A 24364-nucleotide genomic window follows, 5' to 3' on the forward strand; every position below is an offset into this window, starting at 1 on the left:
GTTATGCAACAGAACATCTCCGGAAGGGCTGCAATTAAACGCAACTCAATTTCGTAAATGTGCCCTTCAGCTTAGCAACCAATCAGAACGAGGCAGGAATTATTTCATCCGCCATCTTTGTAAGCAATGGCGGTCGGCTTTCTTCGTTCTGTGCTTCTTTCAGCTATTTCTTTTGTGTAGCTATGTAATTTAATGTCTCAGTGTGCTAAAATGCCGCAGTTTGTGTAATGTTCTATATGTTGGTGTGAATTTTATTTCGAATCAGCGATGTTTGCTGGGTTTTTGCCGCTTCTACTCAAGTCAATGTATTTCTTCAGGCAATCTGGCTAGTCTTGTGTTATAAAATGTCGGCCGGCTTTCTTCGTTCTGTGTTTTTTCCGCTATTTCTTTTGTGTAGCTACGGAATTTGATGTTTCAGTGTGCTAAAATCCAGAAGTTAGTGTATCACTCTGAACGTTGGAGCAAAATTTCTCCTGATTTTGCTTTGTTTTCTGGGTTTTACCTGCTGCTAATGAAGTCACTGTATCTATTCAGCTAAGCTGGCTAGTACTAACATAAGACCTTACGTTTTTAAACGACAATCGGTTATGTTTTACCTTGTTTTCTAGATATCCGAAGCCGAAGTTCGTTTTCATTTAGCTAAAATAATTGTTGCTGCCGCCTGTGACTCTAACTGTTCGCATGTTCGTTCCTAACTGTCCTTTATGATGTTATCGGCAAAATGAAAGGAAACAATCTGCGTTTTTCTAATTTTCAGTATTATGGACAACACTATCCCATCAACGAGTCAAACTAATATAGAGTGCCCAGCAGTAGGGTATATCGGTACTGATTTCGAAAGGACCCAGACTTCCGACAACTATAGATGAAGTCACAGATGCCACCAATCTATTGCAGACGGTTTGTTATGAAAAATATGCCATATAACAGTAATAGAGGGGTTGTACTCATTACTCAGTGCGTTAAAGCAAGCTTAACATTGAAAAGCCGGAAATCTGCTACCAGTGTCTAGTGTATGTTTGCTGTTTTGGCCATAAAAGGAAGCCGAAGGGTCATGATCAGGGAGTAAAAAGGTAATTAACTGTTATTAAGCTCACTTTTTTATAGATTATATTTCACCACTCGCAAATTTGTGTTTTCTTACGGTATGATGTCAACTGGTACCTAATATGTTCACCCTTACGATGAAAAGTACCTGTAAATTTTCACCTTCATATTCGAATTATTTTTGGACAACTGTCTTACAGTCTGAGTGCTTCGTACGCCCCGAGAAACTATTTCTACAACATTCGTAGTTCCAGTATAACTTTCTCACGCAGTAAGTTCAAATTAGACACTAGTCTTTCTAAATAAGGCTGTTAAGCTAATATCCGTATTCTCTATTTCAGTTAATCGATGAAGATATGTACCACGTGCATCTGCTGTATACTGCCATTTTACTCCAACTCTAACTGTTATATCTTACTTTTGAATAATGAAATTGCTATATGCTGCAAATACAGACTTATTTGTTTTGATGGAGGTAGGGGGGTTCATGGGATTTTCACTAAAGAGCTAAGCGAGTGCGTAAACCAGTGCAAGGTACCATACGGGGTGCATTTGAGTTACTAGTGTTCCATTAGTGCGGGTAGGGGCATTGCTTGCTTGTCATATGGCATTTGAATTAGAAGCTATAAGATAAGAAGCAGATACGGTTAGGATGTGTAACACGTGACAACCCATGGTGGTTAGAACAAGCTATGAGAGGACCCGAGTCTGTAGGTCTCCCAAGGAAATGACGAGGATATGCACCAAATCACCTTATGAAGAGTGCCTCCAATCACTTAACCTCTACTCATTACAGTATAGACGTTGATGATGTCACAGGCATTCAGTGTTTGACAACGCTTCTACCAGTAACACCTAATATATTTCGTTCCCACCCAGAGAAATCAAAAGACAGAGTCGAGGAGATCGGAAGAGTATATTTGGCGATTACCAATATATCGGAATTCTCTGATCTAATCTGGCTAGCGATTGCGGTTGATGTTGAGCACGGCGTTACCACACGTGATCTGGTGCGGATGCCTGACCGAGAGCCTTCAGCTAGATGAGTCCACTAAAACATATGGTCATCATCCAATGTCGAAAACTTACAGAGCTATTTATTTTGGGGATTTATTTACCGCCACAGATCACTCCCCCCCTAGTGGGTTAGTGATGACCCTAAGACGTGGCCAGCTAGAAGTTTAAACCCAGCGAGTTTGTCGTTGGTAAACACTCTTCTGATAGCTTACTAAGTGTAGCAGCGTCTGGTCGTCTTTCCTTACTATATGGGACCGAGGTGCAACGTAGTAAAAAAAGAAAAAGTTACAACGAAAATTTCGACTCGTAAAATGCATCGTTCTTTTCCAGCCGTCCTGGAAAAGAAAAAGGAAAGTGTAAGTGCATGTCGAAATACACTCGTATGTGCGTAAAAACTTAATGTCGGCGAAAAAAATGGAAAATAAACTCGAGCACACGTAATAGCGTTAAAAAAATAATTTTTCGTCTTGTTTTTTTTTAAATGGAAATAAAAATATATAGGCATATTAAAATTGTTTTTAAAAAAAATTATATATCGTAAAAAGTAAAATCGAGATAATATCAAATGTCTAGTAGTGCCTTACGTGCAATAGTCATTTAAATGTTCTTGAAATCTTACTCTTCTTCCAGAACGCGTCGTTTTAGGTATATTCCCAGAGAGATTCGGAGCATCATCGCTAGTGTTGGTTGTCGGTCGATGAATTATGAGTGTAGGAGTCGTGTTGTGCGATTGTACCGAAGGAAAGTCGACGTAGATAGGATTTCCTTCTAAATACGCTGCTTTGAGGCGATCGATGCTGATGCTATCGTTTGTTCCGTTCTTGTCGATTATATAGTACTTAGATTCACGTTGAAGAACTTTGAAGGGTCCTTCGTATGCTGATTCGAATGGTCGTCGATGCGAGTCTCGATGAACGAAAACGTGTGCACTATATTGTAAGTCAGGTTGAACGAAAACATCAGTTGATTGAGGTCGAGTGGAAACAGGTTTAACTGAACTCATTGCGTTTGTAGGCCTGTTCGTGTAGGAGCTTAGATCCATGTTCATTGAAGAGGACGAAGGATCCGCGAATTCTCCTGGAAGTCGAAGTGTCGTTCCATAAACGAGTTGAGCCGCAGTGTATCCAATGTCAGCTTTCACTGCATTGCGGATACCCAGTAAGACGAGTGGAAGAGCGTCGGTCCACTGTGAAACGTTTGTAGCTGATAGTGAAGCTTTTAGTTGTCGGTAAAAACGTTTTACCAAACCGTTTGTTTGTGGGCGGCAGGCAGTCGTTCGGAAGCGAGTGATTCCTAATAGTGTGGTAAGACAACGGAAAAGTCCAGATTCAAACTGACGTCCGCGGTCTGTGGTGATGGTTGAAGGGCGACCGAAGTTTGCCACCCATCGTTCGAAAAAGGCGCGGATCACTGTTTCAGCAGTGATGTCCTTGATAGGTACTGCTTCTGACCATCAAGTGAAACGGTCAACGTGGGTTAAGAGATAAGAGTATTCATTTGAATCTGGTAAAGGTCCTACCAAATCCAGATGAACATGGTCGAAACGAGCCTAAGGGACATTTATTGTGTCTGATAACCTTAGATTTTTGGCAGCTCACACAGGAGCGTGCCCACTCCCTCACGTCTTTATTCATGCCAGGCCAGCAAAACCGTTCTGCTATAAGCTTGATGGTTGCACGAACACCTGGATGAGAATGTTTGTGCAATGTGTTGAGGACATTGCGTCGATAATGTTTTGGCACGATTGGGCGATCCCTACCTGTAGATGTGTCATACAGTAAGGTTTCATTACCTGTTCCCATCGGTTTGATGCGTAGTTTGGGGGTTGTAGAGGATAACTCGTGCTGAAGATCAGTGTCTTCTTTTTGAAGCTGGGCGAGTTTAAGAAGGTCGATTCCTTAGAAACTGTTCAAGGAAGTTATGCGGGATAAAGCGTCTGCAACCACATTGTTTGCTCCAGAAATATGTTGAATATCTGAAGTAAACTGCGAAATGTAGTCCAGTTGTCGAGACTCACGGGGAGAGTACTTGTCTGAAGCAGAGCTTAACGAGAAAGTGAGCGGTTTATGGTCCGTGAAAAGAGTAGCGGTAAATAAATTCCCAAAATAAATAACTCTGTAAGTTTTCGACATTGGATGATGACCATATGTTTTAGTGGACTCATCTAGCTGAAGGCTCTCGGTCAGGCATCCGCACCAGATCACGTGTGGTAACGCCGTGCTCAACATCAACCGCAATCGCTAGCCAGATTAGATCAGAGAATTCCGATATATTGGTAATCGCCAAATATACTCTTCCGATCTCCTCGACTCTGTCTTTTGATTTCTCTGGGTGGGAACGAAATATATTAGGTGTTACTGGTAGAAGCGTTGTCAAACACTGAATACCTGTGACATCATCATTGGTGAGACCGACGTGATCTGGTACACCTTATTGCAACTGTGAGTCTGTTCCTTTTTGAGATTTTTATATATCATTGCCTTATTTATTTATTTTTTTTAAACATTTTGATTTCTTTCGTGTTTTTTCTTGGATATATATTTTCCCCTCGTTCATTATCGTACTTCATACTTCATCATGACTGAACAGATACATAAAGTACTCAAGCTTAAGACTTTGTCCCCGCCTTCGTTTCAACTGATGCCTTTCTGGCCCGACAACATCGAAGCCTGGTTTTGCTACGCAGAAGCCGACTTCTCCGTGCACGGCGTGATCGACACACGTGCACAATTCCTCACAGTAGTCAAGGCACTGCCGCGCGAATTCAACAGGTACGTAACACCTAGTATGTTTACTAGTGATGTTTCCGATCCTTACGAAATCTTAAAACGCTCGATTCTTAAACGAGGAGACCTATCCGATCGACGAAGGTTAGATCAACCCTTCAATAACATCGACCTGCAACACGGTTCTGCGACGGACATGTTACAAAGGATGAGAGAGGTTATAGGCCTAAGAACTTTCGACGAAGGTCTATTCAAACAACTCTTCTTGTCTAAACTTCCCCAAGAGGTGCAAGCGGTTCTGGTTTCGTTTCAGAACAACGCCTTAGACGAACTGGCCGCATCTGCCGATCGTATCTTAGAAATTACGAAATCCTCTACTACCTAGGTATTTTCAGTCAAAGAAAAGCCTCAAACGACTCAGAATGACATAACCGAGTTATATCATACACTCACGCGTTATCTTAATCTGCGTACCGACCGTAATCGCTCGCACACCCCACGTAGAAGCATTTCACGTAAGCGATCTGTCTGTAGACCACGAGAGACAGATAACCCCGACTGGTGCTGGTATCATAACCAGTATGGAAAGTTTTCCAGAAATTGCAGAAAGTTTTGCAATTTTCTCAACTCAAAAACGACCGACACGATAAACAACTCGAGAAACTTCGAAACCGGCACGCGTTAACGGCAACCGTAGCCGGCGAACATAGCCATCTGTTATACGTCACAGATGTGACAACGAGAGTTCGCTACCTCGTCGACACTGGCGCAGAAGTTAGCGTTCTCCCAGCAAATCCTAACGACCGACTTCACGAATCGACCCTAAACTTACAGGCGGCAAACGGAAAACCGATCGCTACGTATGGCAAAAGGTACGTTTACCTTAACGTGGGTTTACGCAAACCCATTCACTGGATTTTCGTTGTTGCAGATGTTTCTATGCCAATCACTGGTATGGACCTTCTACAACATCACAATCTGATCATCGATACGCGCAAACGGAGGCTAGTAGACGGAAACACTAATTTGTCCGTTTGCGTAACTTCCTTTTCTGGTTGCAGATTATCCACAGTCACAATTAAGCATATGATAGACCCACTCTATCAACCACTACTCGATAAGTACCCTGGGATACAACAAACTCAACCGAAACTACCGTGTGTAAGCAGCAATGTTACACATCACATCACGACTACAGGACCAACTGTATTTTCTAAAGCACGACGACTAGCTCCCGAAAAGCTAAGGTTAGCGAAAAACGAGTTCCACCATATGATAGACTTAGGAATCATACGACCGTCAAGTAGCCCATATGCATCTCCATTGTACATGATCCCTAAAAAGGACAGCAACGATTGGCGTCCAAATGATGACTATCGGCGATTGAACGCGAAAACCATTCCCGATCGTTACCCGTTGCCTCATATTCACGATTTGACAGCTACCTTGAAAAGTACAACTGTCTTTTCAAAAATCGACTTGATTAAAGCGTATAACCAAATCCCTATGGCTACTGACGACATACCGAAAACAGCTATCATAACTCCCTTCGGACTCTATGAAATTTTGCGAATGCCTTTCAGTCTAAGAAACGCTGCACAAACATTCCAAAGATTCATAGACGACGTTTTTCGAGGTCTCAACTTCGTACATGCGTATGTTGACGACTGCCTAATCGCAAGTCCGGAGAGAGAAACACATCTCAAGCATCTGGATCTTGTTTTCGAACGATTACAAATACATGGCATCACTGTAAACGTTCAGAAATGCCAAATTGGAACCGACTCATTAGACTTTCTGGGACACACTATCGACGCTCAAGGTATCCGACCCCTTAGAACCAAAGTGGCGGCCATTCTGGATTACCCAGAACCGACCACCGTCAAGCAATTACGCACGTTTAACGGCCTTGTAAGTTTCTATAGGCGATTCATACCGAAATGCGCGTTACTCATGAAACCTCTAACCGACCAACTTCGTGGAAATGCGAAATCCATTAATTTGGACGACACTGCACGAAAAGCATTCTCCACAGTTAAGGAACTGATCGCTAAAGCAACAATGCTCGCACATCAGGACACCCGAGCACCCATTAGTATCGCAGTAGACGCATCCGACTCGGCAATCGGTAGTCTTACAACAATGGGTTAGCAACTCCTGGCAACCCTTGGCATTTTTCTCTAGAAGGTTGCTAGACACCGAATAGAGGTACAGCACATTCGGTTGGGAACTCCTAGCTATGTATTGTGCTGTACGGCATTTCCAACACTATATCGAAGGTCGTGAATTCACTCTTTTCAAGGACCATAAACCGCTCACTTTCTCGTTAAGCTCGCCTACAATGTCTTAGAGGTGACCGAATGGCTTACAATAACCTTAACACTTCTGGACATCCCCTAAAACACCTAATTAAGCTTAGTTCCAACACTAACCTAAGGAGTAACACCCAGAAACCAGAGACACAACGTAGCAGAACGGACTGTAGGCACAACTTCTCCTCCTTAAGAGTTGTCAAATGCTGGAATTTTCTGCCGGCTGAGCTAGTCCAAGCGACTTTCCACGAGTCCTTTAAGAGGCAACTGGGTTTATTCTTAAGGACTAAGTATAGTATCATACTATGATTTACCAATTTCTTCTTCCTCTTTTATTGTTAACATACCTAGTTTTCTGCCTTGAGGTATTGGTGATCCCCTGCTACTAGACACGGAAGCCTGTTAAGCGAAAGCTTCTTCTACTCAGTCCACAACCATTTGAACACATGAACTAGGTGCTGAGAGGCTCGCTTATCACAAGTTTTTTGCAACGATTAAGTAGACAAAACAAAGTAGCATCAGATTCAAAAATTTATTCAAGAACTTTCATTAGGAATTGAATATCAAACAAAGGTTTAAACCAAGTTCCCGTTTAAAAGTTGTATTGGTAATGTTAAGCTGCAGTTTTTGTTGTTTTTTTCCAAACGAAAGAGTAAAAGAAGTCAAAAAATACTGGAAGTGGTTGTGAGACTAAAATGGACGTCCAGCATCCTTTTTCTAACCTGCTGTTCGTTGAGTCTCCCGTAAACAGTTCCATAGGGCCATAGTTCTAAGGGCGAAACAGTTTTTATGATCTGTGAAGACTCACTCCTGTTGCATTCTAAATGAAGAAATGGTGATGAATTTAGTCAGAAATGTGGAATAGATAAATAACCAAATTACATGTTTTTTTTAGCAAAGAATTTATGCAGTTGTGATTTACCTTGAGTTCATGAATATTAGATAAGGTCATCTAATATTACTTGTGCAAAGCATAACATGGGCTTAGTACCGTATCGGAATGTCTTTATTATTTTGCTCCCATTTAAGTATTCCCATGCATCCGCGTCTAGTTTAACAGGAAAACATACAAGCAGAGTAAGTGTATGATAAACTAAAAGTCCCAGTTGTCAAAAAGATTCTTAACATTTGTCCACAGCCAGCTGCATTTAATTGAGATATAGAACATCTTCTAAGACTGTATACTGCTGTTTTGCGAGCAACTAAAAGCTCAGACACTTAGCTATCTTGCTACCGATGTTATTGCTGGGGAAATTGTTTAATGACAGTGATCATGAAATATGGTCAGTGATAGATGTACAGTTTAGAAATAAACACCAAATATACTTATCGCTATCTTATAATGTCTGACAGCAACAGCATCAAAGGCACGTTTTTTCCTATTTTTAATCAGACTGATCTGAATCCGTATACACATTAGAAACAGGCAACTCTACTTACTAAACTGATCTGTTTCGTTACAGGCTTCAAGCACTATACTTAAGTATATCATAATTCTTTCAACTAAACTGAATTATACGACAACCAAGAACACTAAACTAAGCAAGTGTCATAGTTATTGTTTCACTTGCAAAGACATGTTGCTCAAAGTAGTTAAATGGACATAATTAAGCCGATAAAACCAAAACACGAAATATAGGCCAGCTGAACTTACCTAAGAACAAAAGAAGGATACATATATACTGCTTTCATACTGAAGACAACAGGCAGTTGTTCATAGAAACATAGTTTACAGTACAACAAACCTTTCTTCAGTAAAATCATACACTGACAGTCTATCTGGAAACAATCAACTGTGTGAATAAACTCACTATGACTTGAGATATCATCCCAGCGTGCAATGGACGTACAGTGTAACGCAGCCGGATGTGGCGAATAAAAATTAAAAACAGAGCAAAATTAACTACATAATCTAGTTGTTTAATTAAAAATACATTATGAAATGACAAAATCTGTGGTTACTTGAACGCACAAATGACAGTGTGCGATACATTAAGTTTACATGGTTGCGTTGCGGATAAGATCACCCCTCCGGAAGTTGGCAACCTCTTGAATTTTTCTCACGACGCCTTACTCCCACGGAGACGAGATATAGCGCTTTTGGCCGAGAGCTGCTAGCAGCTTATTGTACCATCAAACATTTCCGGCGCGCGGTAGAAGATCGCCATCTCATTTTATTCACCGACCACAAGCCTTTAACGTATGTTCTGCATGCCAAGTCTGACCGTTACTCACCACGAGAATGCAGACATTTGGACTATATCTCTCAGTTCACGACGGACCCTCGTCACATTAAAGGTGAGTCGAACTATGTTGCTGATGCTCTGTCACGTATGCAAGTGAATGCAGTTACTTCACTGGTGCTCGATCTTCCTGCTATGGCTGCCGCTCAAGCGAACGATCTTTTTTGTACAGAAGCACCACACTCTTCATTCCTTCAGTACCACTAGCTACTATCTCAGGTAAAATCCTATGTGATACTTCTACCGGTCTTCCCCGGCCCATCGTACCCTCCGCTTACCGTCGTCTCGTCTTCGATGCTCTGCATGGATTGTCTCATCCAGGTATCGCATCTACATTACGTCTCATCGCTGCACGATACGTCTGGCCGTCCACGAATAAAGATGTCCGTATGTGGGTAAAGCAATGCTTACAATGTCAACGATCAAAAGTGAACAGGCGCGTAGCTGCCCCTATTGGCACGTTCGCTACGCCTGATGCTCGCTTCGATCACGTTCGTATTGATATTGTGGGCCCATTGCCACCATCGCATGCGTATGATCACATACTCACGAGCATCGACCGTTTCACAAGATGGCCCGAAGCCATACCCATCGTGTCTATTACGGCGGAGACAGTTGCTCACCGCTTCATAGAACGATGGATAGCGCTGTACGGTTTTCCCTCGACTGTCACGACCGACCGAGGATAACAATTAGAGTCCGCATTATTCTCCTCACCGGCCCGGTTGCTTGGTACGGAACGATTATGCACTACCGTCTACCACCCAGCATCAAATGGTTTGGTTGAACGGTTTCATCGCCAACCTAAAAATGCTCTTCGAACACACGAAAACAACAATTGGTACGAAAGCTTACCGCTCGTCCTCTGAGGTATGAGAAAGGGCTTGAAGGCAGATATACAATGTTCCGCCGCTGAACTGGTATACGGCACGACATTGCGTCTGCCTGGAGAATTCTTCACACCACGGAGCAGACATGATTTCGGTAAATCAGACTACATCCATCGACTGTCTGCATTTATGCGAACGCTGTTTCCGGTGTCAACTCGAATACGACATCGACAGGTCGCTCTCCCTCCAGAGTTATCTACCTGTTCACATGTTTTCATACGAGTAGATTCGGTACGCAAACCTTTGCAACAGCCTTACGAAGGACCTTCTCACGTGATCGCTCGTCACGAAAAGACCCTCAAGGTTGATCGACATGGCCGCGTCGAGATCGTCAGCACTGATCGTCTCAAACCAGCACACATCGATGACAGTGCCCTATCTGATAACCTGAGATTCAATACTAGACCTATCAAACCTACTAGCAGGATCCTCAAACCATCTTCAGGTCCCACGCTAGATACATCTGAGACCTCATTCCCACGTCCCAGTCAACAGCACGCGTCATCTGAACCATCTGCGGACGAGACTTCAGTCTCACGTCCAGATCAGCAGACCACGCCGCCCTTGACTTCGGATGAGATTAAAGGCTCAGTCGATGTTCTGGTTTCGAATCTGCCTAGCATATGTTTGGCCTCGCACTTGGTTCCTATGGTCGCTTCCGGTTTCTCGGCGCAATGTGGTTTCGTCCTACGTCTGCAGCGTTTTCTGGTTCGCATCCGTACGAACGCAATCCTCAGATCCTGGATACAATCCACTCTGATGTGGCATGCTAACTCGAGCAACAAATACAACACACTTCTGGTACCGTTCTCCGTAAAAGACCTTCGTTGGCAACTCGCGGTTCAACGATCGCTTCCTGTTCCTCCGATCCTCACGTCCTACTATCGCGCGTTCGTCGATCAGTCTCACGAACCAAACCGCTACTTATCGAAAGTGCAAACCATTTCTGTTGAGGGGCTCCTGTAGTGACCTACTTTTATCAGGAAAGCGCAATGGGTTTAATGGAAACAATCATTATTATAACCAGTCGTACCGGTGATTGTTTTACTGTACTTGCTTGTTTATCTGTACTAAAGACGTTCTTCCTTCCATTGTAACCACACTTGTAACCTAGCACGATCTTGGTATTATTTCGATACCACGAGATCGTCAACGAATACATTTCGACTACAGCCATTAACTGCCTTCTGACATTTGGCTTACGGGGGATTTTATCGGTTAACTGGCGCGTAGTCTTCCCGTAGTGGTTGCCATGGTCAACCACGACTCGACACCACGCTACAAGGTTATGACCGCTGGGTGTGACTTCAAAGTTAGTTGTTATTCACACGATTCCCACCTAAACTGATTAGACCTCATTCATTACACATAGATCATTTACCTCGTTAATCAACATAATTATTGAAAAGATTCTTGTAAATTTCATCTCAGTTCAAGACAATTTCAAAGAATCACGGGTACATATGAGGTACTGTTTTCATTTTATTGCTTTATTTCGCAACAACATCGACGTTGTGAGAAAACACATTCTACGAACTTCGTCTTCACTATTTTACTTCTGTTGTTTAGTTTCCTGATTAATAATTTAAACAGACTAATTTACGTTCTCATATTTGCTGACTGTTATTAAATGATTTTGTTGTAGATTCGTGACGCTATTGAAAGTTTACTCTTTCATCTAGTTTCAGTTCACCGAATGTTGTAGTATTGCCTGTTCAAGTTCCGCTGCCGTCGAATATCTTTATCCACAGGTATTGCTCCATCCTGTGAATCAAGATGAATAGTTGACCTTCCAGATCCTGATAAACGCATCTTTGCACTCGTCACCATCATATTATTTATTCGGACAAGACATAATTTTATTAGACCCTTATCTTTACAAGGTTAGTTCGACAGGTGAAGACGTGATAGCTGTATAAATAGTGAGCCAGTAGGCATTCGAATGTTAATTAACGTCTAAAGAAAATATCGTATCTACAGATAGTGATAGTTTATGTAGATCCTTCAACTGTACATCAAGTTGACCTCCGAAATTGCATTTGGTACCTTATCTTTACAATTCAACGATGAATTCTTTAACCTTCTGACTATTCTGACGAATAATCTTATGAAATTTCGCCCTCTCACGACATTCAAAACTGGTGCACTTTGCATGATTTAATAATAGTCCCTTAAGAGTTGCATTAAGAAGTGAGATAGGCTTATCTGGATACGCAAAAGACTTTGCTAAACTGTGAGCTTCTTTCCCGATGAATGTGTAGTGACTCACATTCATCACGAGAACACGACTGGTTTAATAAAAACAACCATTATTATAACCAACTGTACCAGTGTTTATTTTAATGTGCTTTTGTTTGACTGCGCTAATGACAGCTATTTTGTGCTTCCATTCATATACACACACTTTGATTGTTACTTCGCGCGAATTCGGTTACGTTCTGTAACTAAGCTTGTATCCTGGCACGATCTCGGTATCCTTTCGATACCACGAGATCGCCAGCAAATATACATCTCGATTTGGTCCATTAATTGCCTTCTGGTATTTGGCTTCTCGGAGATTTTATGGGTTTCTTTGGTTACGTTCAACCTACGCCTTCTGATTTATTTGGCACGTGTTTCTTTGTAGCGGTGTTTATAGTCAACCGCGACTCGACGTCACGCTACAATTGGTGACCCGTATTTTGGAACACGCCTCAACATCTGGTCAAATCTTCCAAAGAAGCCAATTCGGTGAGTCTATGATTTATCTATCCACGTCTGTCGTATATTTTCATATTTTTTAATATATAATATACGCGACATGACGGATAACGATAAGAATAGTATTAATGTAATAGACTCACATGTATGTGTACCGAATCCTTGTCACTTATTATTCGCGTGACGATGAATTCCACGCTTTATTCGAGAAATTTTCCCCTATTAACTATTCTCCTCGCTGACCCGGCTGCTTGGTACGGAATGCATTCGCATACGCATTAACGTCTACCTCCCAGCATCAAATGGTTAAGTTGAACGGTTTCACTGCCAACTTAAAAGTGCTCTACGAGCACACGAGAACGACATCTGGTACGAAAGCTTACCGCTCGTCCTCTGAGGTATGAGAAAGGGCTTGAAGGCAGATATACAATGTTCCGCCGCTGAACTGGTATACGGCACGACATTGCGTCTGCCTGGAGAATTCTTCACACCACGGAGCAGACATGATTTCGGTAAATCAGACTACATCCATCGACTGTCTGCATTTATGCGAACGCTGTTTCCGGTGTCAACTCGAATACGACATCGACAGGTCGCTCTCCCTCCAGAGTTATCTACCTGTTCACATGTTTTCATACGAGTAGATTCGGTACGCAAACCTTTGCAACAGCCTTACGAAGGACCTTCTCACGTGATCGCTCGTCACGAAAAGACCCTCAAGGTTGATCGACATGGCCGCGTCGAGATCGTCAGCACTGATCGTCTCAAACCAGCACACATCGATGACAGTGCCCTATCTGATAACCTGAGATTCAATACTAGACCTATCAAACCTACTAGCAGGATCCTCAAACCATCTTCAGGTCCCACGCTAGATACATCTGAGACCTCATTCCCACGTCCCAGTCAACAGCACGCGTCATCTGAACCATCTGCGGACGAGACTTCAGTCTCACGTCCAGATCAGCAGACCACGCCGCCCTTGACTTCGGATGAGATTGTAGGCTCACGCGACGCGAACGAGACTGCCGTCTCACGTTCCGGTCGCCGAGTACGGTTGCCCGTACGCTTCCGCGATTAGCCGCACAGTTAACAACCGATACGGTGTAGGATTATTCCTATACTACACGCGTGCTACACTCTTCGCTTTTTTGACTTTCTTTTTGTTTCCTGAGCCTACGCCTTCGACCATCTCCGTTTGGTTCCGTCGACTTCAGTCAACTTTGGCGAAAGCTGGATTGGCCACCCACGCTCTTGTCAACGCACTCAGTCGATATATTGGTTTCGAATACTTGGCATACGCTTGGTCTCGAACTCGGTCGTTACGGTCGCTTCTGGTCTTTTGGCTCAACGTGGTTTCGTCCTTTGTCTGCGGCGTTTCTGGTCCGCATTCCCTACGAAAGCAATCTTCAGATTCTGGATACAAACCACAATCGTGTAGCATGCCAACTCAAGCAACAAATACAGCACATCGCTCCTGGTACCGTTCTCTGAAAACGACCTTCGTTGGCAACTCGACGATCAACGATCGCTTTCCTGTTCACCAATTCTTCCGTCCTACAATCGCTCGTCAGCCGATCAGTCCCACGATTTAAACCGCTATTTATCGAAGGCGTAAACCCTGTCTAGCGGGGGGCTCCTGTAGTGACTCACATTTATCACGAGAACACGACTGGTTTAATAAAAACAACCATTATTATAACCAACTGTACCAGTGTTTATTTTAATGTGCTTTTGTTTGACTGCGCTAATGACAGCTATTTTGTGCTTCCATTCATATACACACACTTTGATTGTTACTTCGCGCGAATTCGGTTACGTTCTGTAACTAAGCTTGTATCCTGGCACGATCTCGGTATCCTTTCGATACCACGAGATCGCCAGCAAATATACATCTCGATTTGGTCCATTAATTGCCTTCTGGTATTTGGCTTCTCGGAGATTTTATGGGTTTCTTTGGTTACGTTCAACCTACGCCTTCTGATTTATTTGGCACGTGTTTCTTTGTAGCGGCGTTCATAGTTAATCCCAACTCGACGCCACGCTACAAATATAAGTAAATGTACCACAACTTTATCACCCTTAACATCTTGCTTAGTCGTGCTCCAGATTTCAAACCTTTACAAATAATCTTCAAGAACTTCAGAAGTGGAATGAATATCTGACTGTTCCATCGCGACGCTAATATGATAATTAGGAGTATTTGAATTATAGTACAAACTAGAAATCCCAGAAATAACGCAATTTAATCAAGAAGTACTAGATAAGCACGAAAGAATATACTGTATTTAGAATTCAAAGTCAAGCATTCAACAAGTACAAGGAAATTGTTAGTTCATAAAAACACCACATATTGTCCACTCGAGTAAAGTTTAAAATAAATTATAGAGTATACAGACAATGAATTAACAATAGTCTGTACAGTTTGATCACCAGTACTCTGAAATCCTCAAAATACAATTAAGTCTAGAAATTAAATGCTTACAGTTTTAATATAATAATCCATTGGGATTATCAGACAGTAAGCACAAATTCCCACTTCTAGTACTATTAAAAAGACAGTTCACAGTGAAAACCTGGTGTTATATATATGTACAGTAGACATTTCCATCAAAGATCACATATATACTCAAGGCATTTACACATACACAGCGAGAAGAAACAATGAATGTCAACCGACTAAAAGATAAATGCAAATCGAAGGATGTGTGGATCATAAGACAATGAGTACAAAAATAATTTGTCCTAAACTTGCATCCCATAACCTGGTAAATCAACTTCAATGCTTAGAATATAAAAACTTATTTTATCGACATCATACAACGCTCTCTCTCTCTCCGTTGTTCACAATGATAGCACATTGCACGTACTTGACGAAATTCGCACAAGGATGTACACAAATTGGTTAAAGTGTTTGGCATGTTAAAAATTCAAAGTGAAGCGTCACACAATCCATCCATCTACATTTTCTTATAGCGAGATGCACGTTTCACCTATGTGCATATCGATTTGGTAGGCCCTTCACCACCTTTGAACGGTTTTAATTATCTGTTTACATGTATATGTCGATTTACAAGACTCCCTATAGCCATACCATAACGGACATCACAGTTGGAACGGTGGCTAAGGCCTTCATGCAAAACTGAGTGACCATCTTTGGTACACCTATGACAATAACGACGGATGGAGGAGCACAATTCGAATCCGAACTACTTAACAACTTAGCTAAACTTCCAGGCTCCAATAGAATATGTGTTACTGCATATCACCCTCAGGCTAATGGAATGGTAGAAGGTTCCCACCGCCAACTAAAGGTTGCCTTTTTATTGAACTCAAACTCCAGTCAGTCGACAGAATTCCTATCATTAGTTATGTTAGGCATACGAACATCTGTCAAAAGTGATGCTTAACGTTCGGCAGTGGAACTAGTTTTCGTAAGAACAAAACAATTATGGGATCAACAAGTAAAGACGATAAATATTCACGAGTGGCTAAAAAGATCAGATGGGCATAGCCGACTAGTCAGCTAGGGATATTGGCAGTTTTGGCTGAAGACTAAAATGTAACGACGTATATACTCAGGTCTTGTGCTTATTTAACTTAACTTTTTTTGTACCGCAATAAAAACATTTTTAAAAATGTAGTCAGCAATATTATGCCATTCACACTCCTTAGACCTTTTACTTTTGATACATGAGGGTTATGTTCATTTTTTAATGCTGAATACATAAGCTTTTATCCGTAAACACACTCTGAGTTATATAATGCGAATACATATAAAAAGAGGCAAGTTACAAAGAACGAATAATCTTCGATTGAGGTGACTGCTGCGAGCAAGTTTCACCTGCCAAATAAATGGTAGACAATAAGAAAGTTGTGTGGTAACATTGAACAATGTCTTTGTGTAAAAGCACTATGTATCGAATAACGACAAATCTCAAAAGCCACCCAGGCGGGTTTTAGTTTTTTTCCTTTCCTGGTTAACTTATTATGTTTTTAGCACTCCTTAACTTATAAAATGTTTTTCCTTAGACTGGTTTTATATGTTTCAAATGAGCAACTCTCAAAACCGTATTTTTGGTATGGGCTAGGTTTAGTAGCTTTATACGATCAATACTAATATTAAGTGTTTTATTTTTGGACAAAACACTTTAGATCAAACAGTGGTTTAATACTTGATACTGGTCCTCATTGTCATGTTTTTTACATGCTTATAAAGGTTATGCATTGAGGCAACGAGTGTTACTTCAGCATGATTTAAAACGTGATCATCATTCAATTTCTCTTTTATTATATTTTTGGTTTCTTGCGTTTTCCATAGTTAATCCCCAAATCAAAGTTATTCATAAATGGTTTCTTGACATCACCATAAGGCTTTGTTACGATTCAAAAAGCAAGTAATTTGGTCGATCTTAGCGATGAAACTAAGAAATATAACAGTTAATAACGTGACTGATAACTCTTTACACAAATAGTGTTGTTTTCTAACAGTTACCTTTATACAAACACTGACTAAATGTTCAGACCATTACCATACAGATGGGTTGAGAATATTACTCTCTTTTGCTAAAACTTATGCTCTTTTGGCTTGCATTCATTTAATCAATTTATAGACAATTAACTGAAGATATCGTTCAGTATGTTACCTGTAACATAACTATACTAGTTAAATCGAGTTTACACATTTTATAAGTGACCTATTAGGTTATCAGAATATTGAGGTTACGACACAATCTTGAGAGGGCTGATGCTCTCTAACACATCCGATCTCGAGTTACAACCAAACTCATAATCAAAGACGTTAGCACCACGTTATTCGGGCTGCCGTTGATTTTCTTCAACATTAAAGTTACACCTTGTTGAAAAGTGCCAGGCATCACAAAACCTAGGTCCAGCGTCCCCTGACGACTACCTCCAAACACCATCCTGTTTTAACATAATGCACGCGATGTCGAATCATTTACACTAGTGACCACATTTAACCAGCACTACTAAGAAAGACTTGACTCACATAGCACTGATCATTACCCGGTGATCAATCAATTGTAAATAAATATGACCAGATGGATGTTGTTGAAGGGTGCCAAACATCGCAATACCTAGATCAACAATTCTTATAAATACCGCAAACACCATTGCTCAAATGAGCACCCAGATTATCTCAATCTCTCATACATCTCCTTAGCTCAATCATGTGTATTTCCTGCCGTGTTTTAGGTATAGACCCTGTAAGATCTGAAAATCGTCGTTTAGTACTAGAATTAACAAAAAAATTTGAACGGATTCACTTTGGTCTTTGTAATGTTTTCGGATATTTTGATTGACTCATTAATCATTACTAGTAAGTTTTTCGTAGATTGTGGGAAATCAGTTTCTCTAAAATATGCAAAATTGACAGACTGTAAACGTCCTCAAGCAATAAAAAGAGTAAAATATACTGCAAAAACAATGACGATAATCACTCAAACCTGAAGAACTGCTAAACTGCCTGTATAAAATATAAAAGTAATAAAAGGAAATGCACAAATATGATTGATATTTGTTCGGTTATACGTAAGTGTTTTGCTTTCAGAACGGATTGGCAATTTTGAAGGAAACAGAAACAGCGTAGATAACTCGTGTACGAAAAGGTATGAAAGCAAAAATCTGCTCTGTTAAAATGCATATATGTAAACATGTGAATTTGCGAGAAGTTGGACTACTCACCAAATTCGATTAAGTCAGTCAGTCAGTAACAACGTAGAACTTCGTACGTACGTACATCAGCTCGAGTTGCCGTGCCACATTAGTACAGAGATGCAGTTGTCGACTCAAATCCCGTAGCAGTAGAGGTAGGAGTATAAGTAGTAATCGGAAAGATTAGGGTTTGAAGATGTTGTTCAAGGAGTATAATACAGAAAAATAAATTTGTAGAGAGGAAAAAATGGGACATGAAGAATTCAGAAAATTAGAATTTGGAGAAACACAAAGAGTGAATGCACTTGTGTCATTGCAAACGATTTTGAGCCGTGTCATTCAGGGTCTCTAACCATCGGTTGCCATCAGCTCGCGGTCCCCAACCAGGTAGTCTACACCTACCAACATGACTCAGTCTACTTGTCAGTGACTTCATGGACTTGTGCCGTGTTTTGGTCTGGCCGCCCCTAGCTTTCTTCCAACCTACTCCCATACCACTGAACATCGCACGTCGGGGCATTTGGTGGTTGGGCATACGTAACACGTGTCCCAGCTATCTCAACTGATGAAGTTTCACTACTTCATCAATTGATTTGCCATCCTTACCTAATACCCGTTTCCTAACAACTGCGTTACTTACTCGATGGTTCCAGGATATACGAGCAATATTTCGAAGACACCTATGATCAAATACTAGTAACCTACGAATATCCTCTACTCTTACCGGCCATGTTTCACTGCCATAAAGTAGGACGGAACGAACTGCTGCTCAGTAAACACGTCCTTTAGTTGATAGACGGATATATCGCCTACGCCATAAATGACGCAAGTTGGCAAAAACTAGTCGAGCCTTTTGTATCCGTGCTGAGATTTCGTCACACACCAAAGCACAAGGGCTGATGAGACTTCCAAGATAAGTGAAGCGATCGACACGCTCAATTACTTCATTCCCTATCATTAGTTCGGGTGTCGATGTAACCCAATCCTGAAGCAACATTTTGCATTTCGAGGGAAAGAATCGCATCCCGGACATGCTTGCATTGTTGCTTAGAGTGGTCAGAAGACTCTGCATTTTGTCAGCGTCTTCACCAAATAAAACTATGTCATCAGCATATTCTAAGTCAACAAGTGAACCTCCTGGTAGAAGTTCAACCCCTGGAAATTTAGATGAGGAGAGTGTTATCTCTAAAAATAACGTCGACCACAAAGTTGAACAAGAATGGGGAGAGTGGACAGCCATGACGAACACCAATTGAGGTAATCAATTCTGATGACAGTTCTCCATAAGCTCTCACTCGACCAGTTGTGTTCGAGTAGAGAGCCTGTATAAGGTTAATGTACTTCTTTGGTACTCCTTTCAGTGACAAACACTGCCATAGAACCTTACGATCAACAGAGTCGAATGCCGCCTTAAGGTCGAGAAATACTACCATTGTGGGGCGTCTGAATGTGTGTCTGTGTTCTAGAACCTGACGTAGTGTGAATATCTGATCTATACAACCACGTCCAGGTCGAAAACCGGCCCGGTTTTCTCTAATCTGCTCTTCACGAGCTTTGATTAGGCGTCGAAGTATTATTGAAGCTAATATTTTAGACACTATATTAGTCAAACTGATTCCTCTGTGATTGTCACATGAGGACTTTTGTCCTTTCTTATAGACTGGCACAATCAGTGATTGAGACCAGTCAGATGGGATTGCGTCCAGTTCCCAAATTCTACCTAAGACCTCGGTTAATCTCACTGCTAATACTGGACCAACATCCTTAAAAATCTCAGAAGTAAACTTGTCAGGACCTGCTGCTCTCCCTCGTTTCAGATTTCCTATGGCCTTTTCAACTTCGTAAAGGGACGGAGGACCTACATTAACTTGCCATTCAGGTTGACTGGAGATCGTGGGAAACCGAAGTGTGGCTGAAGGCCAGTTGAACTGATCCCTAAAGTGTTCTGCCCATCGATCCAATCTCCTGGATTGAGAATGAATAATATGTCCATCTTTCTCTGAGATTGTTTCGCTAACGGTCGGATTCGTAATTCCGGTTTCCTTAACGAGTCTGAACAATTGTCTGCTATTACCTATTGCCGCTGCCATTTCCATCTCTCTTGCTTTCGCTACCCACCACTGTTCGCGATCATTGCGTAGACTTCTTGTCAGCTTGCGCTTAAGCTGACTCCGCTCTTCACTATGTTCAGAGCCAGGTGGAATCGGTTTCCGAGCATCTATCAGTGCGATAGATGCTGCTGAGATCCAGTGTTGCTCCCTAACCTTCTGGTTTACCTTACTAGCAGATATCACTGCTGTTTCCACAGCTTTTCGGATATCATTCCATGCTGCCTCGGGGTGGGCATCACATACATGGCTGCCTAACTGTTTTTCTAGTTGTTCCTGAAATATACTCTTAGCTTGACTATCATTAAGTAGTCCCCTAAGAGGTTTCCAAAATGAGCGACAGTCTTCTATCGAGCCCCTTCATCGGTGGCTGGTAGCAATGTGATCTATTTGGGTCCAACATTGGGACGAATTAGGGGGTCGCCATGTCAAAAGATGTTTTTCCTTGTGCTTAAAGTCAGTATTTGTAAGGAACAGGCGGTTATCTGAGCATAACTGCAACAGACGGTCGCCATCGTCTGTTCTTTGAGCCACGATGCTATAAGATCCACCTAGGTGTCTTCCTCTATCGCTTAGTTTACCTACTTGAGCATTAAAGTCACCGGCCACTATTACTACATCAGAGCGCCTAGCTTTTCGGAGAAGGTCGGAAAGCTTTCTGTAAAACTCATCTTTTACATCATCTGCGCTGCAGTCAGTGGGAGAATAGGCAGAGGCAACGACGAGTGTCCTTGTCTTTTCGGATCCTTACTGTTCCATTCAGTCGGACAGCGCACAAACGACTGTCTACTAGGATCCACTCAAAGAGAGCTAGTTCTGCCCTAAGACTCAATGCTATACCTACGCCGGCGAGGCCAAGGGAAGCAGAATCAGGGCTTCCAGATACACGAAGTGTGAATCGAGTCGGTTCTTTATTTTGGCATGGTGAGGTCAAATGAATGACGTTACTTGGATTCTGTATGCGCGTTTCCGAGACGCAGTACACATCAATGGCGTGGGATTCTAAAGTCCTAACTAAATAAGCCTGCTGTTATATTTGGCACAGTGTTCGGACGTTAAAAGCTCCTACGTGTAGTTTAGAGCGTGATTTCAGGAGACCAGGAATAGCGTTTCGCGTACTCGAACCGTTTGCCCTAGCGGTGCGAGGTGATAAAGGGACGTGAGAAGGGTTAGTCACGGAGATAAGAGAGGTATTAGGAAGTGTAGGAAGGATTTGAATGTGTGCTGTTACGGGTATGAGTACTGATATCACTTCCTGGCTGCCCACGCCGTGGAAGGGTATTTCTTGAGGAACGTGAAAAGGAAATTGGATTAGTGTTAGTCTTAACGACCTGGAAGCGTAACCGCAGAGCCCAAGGGACAACTGCTTGAGGCCGGTCGCGCACGGCCTTTTTGTGGGAGGTTTTTAATGTGTTAGCTCCGTTCTTCAAAGAGCCTTACCGCCGGAGACGGAAATCCGTGAGGTAAGGTGAGGTGTTAATTTTTAGGGCCGACCTTTTCTAACCCCACATCTCTTTGTGGGAAGGCAACATCGATGCAGATGCTGGTTGTCTGAGGGAAACACCTTATTGCTGTCACACCCCTCCGCAGTCAGCAGTACGACTTCGCTTTCAGACCTTGAGTTGCTGCTTTTAGTCTTACCGTTCTCCAATCGACCTGCCTGGCATGGTAGAAGCTACAGGAACATATGTTCCAGCCAATATAGCTCGGTTGGGTCATCACGATCGGCAAGCCCGACCACCACGTCAAGGTAGCAGCTTTGGTCGGGTTAAGTATACGACTTTGAGTCCGTCTTTCAAAACCAGGTTCGTAGCCGCCGGTGCATAAGAGTACTCCCTGACCCGGGAAAGCATAATGTACTTTTGGGAGAAAAGAAATTAGAAAGATTACGAGGATCGAATATGCTTCATATAAATAACGGTATTATCGAAGTCTTCCAGATTAGACATTTGATGGCTTTTTTCATTATTTTACTGTCATTATTTTATAACATTTTGTTATCAGGTTTACATAAACTTCAACCTACGGTTTGTCAACTTTCATTTTTAGTTGGTGGAAACAGTGGTGAGGAAAGCTCCGTTTTCGAATAGCTGCTTTGCTAACGATTTTTCAGTAAGTACTTACTTTGCCGTAAGTGAAAAGTTCCCAATCAAAATGTTGGTAACTGGAAATTCGACTGAGACATATGCTCTTAACATTTTAGCAACCTCTAATTCTCCAGAGTTGCACCAGTACTCGCTATTTTTGCGTTTGGAAAACCTGACAATAAATTAGTTGCTCACGTTTGTCAATTGACGTCTTTGGTTTATCTGTTCCACACGGCAGCATGTGATCGTTGGGTGCATTTGTGCTTCTGTAGCCGAGCACTACATTATAAGATAATTTCAGTCCCTCGGCTTTATGGCAGTCATCTGAAAGCAATTAAATCAAAGTGATTACAAAATAGCACAACGATGTAATGCTGTGCACCTTATCAAACAAAAGCGACTATCGCAATCGATACTGTCAGCAATATCAGTTGCAAATACCTCATCACGATAAACAAAAGGTTCGTTTTTCAGCGGCCTCTTATAGGGGGTGACTAGAATTGATTTTCTCCTTGTCGTGAACAAATATGTACTGTCCTGACCGATTCTAAAGATCAATGCTATAGCGTTAAAACTTATAAATCTACTACATTCGTGAACGTTCATAATACGTTCCTGGTGAATGAGGTCAACTTACTAACCGACGAGCATACCTACTACACAAACTATAATATTTTCGACAGACCTTGGGAAATGATATCACGTTATCCATTGAATTGTATATAACATGGGAATGGCAACCTCATAATGCTGTGTCGGTACACAGATACACATGAAAGCATATCTCTCGGTCTAATCCATGTCTATTCGTTGCTTACAATAGAACACCTGAATGTACCTATAGTGCTAAAGCAAAAGAACTCTATAAAGAATTCCTAAGGGTTAAAGAATGCCTTAAACCTAATCCTACCTCCATCATTAATATGTGTGATGAACCCCGATTGACGGCTTGCCATTACCACAATGTCAGGTCTGGTAGTTGACAGTTTTGAGATTCTGCAAAAGATGATTTCTCTAGAGAAATCATAACTTACCTCGGACTCAGTCACACTGTCTGACATGTTCTGGTTCAGTAGACTTTAAAAGTAAACTTCGACATACTGCTGTGCAGTTTGTTAAGCCACTGTTAGTCGTCAGTTTATTGAACGCCTAATTTTCCGCATATATTATTCAGAAGTAAAGGCAGAAAATGACTGCCACGATCAATCAAAAATGTGCTTCAAACTATGCACATTATAGACTAGGTGTTCCCTAAAGTAACAGTATTCGTAACTCAATAAGAAGATTTTCAGATTAATGTGAACACTGTTGGAAAGTTAGTGTGCAACTTTGGGTGTAATAAAGAATTACCGATGAATATAGACGTTCGACGTTTCTGTACAGTGCTAACAGTAACCTATCATGGAGAAAAACAGGACCTGAGTATAGTAAAGACCTGAATCGCGTGATATTTTTGAAAAACTGGTGTGAAGCCGACGCTTCATTGTCTCGTGTCTGTTTGACACACTAAAACAAAACCTGAACATCGGTGATGCAATAGTGAACGAACTTCATGACA

This window comes from Schistosoma haematobium, chromosome 5 (genome assembly GCF_000699445.3).
Source record: "Schistosoma haematobium chromosome 5, whole genome shotgun sequence".
Classification (NCBI taxonomy): Eukaryota; Metazoa; Platyhelminthes; class Trematoda; order Strigeidida; family Schistosomatidae; genus Schistosoma; species Schistosoma haematobium.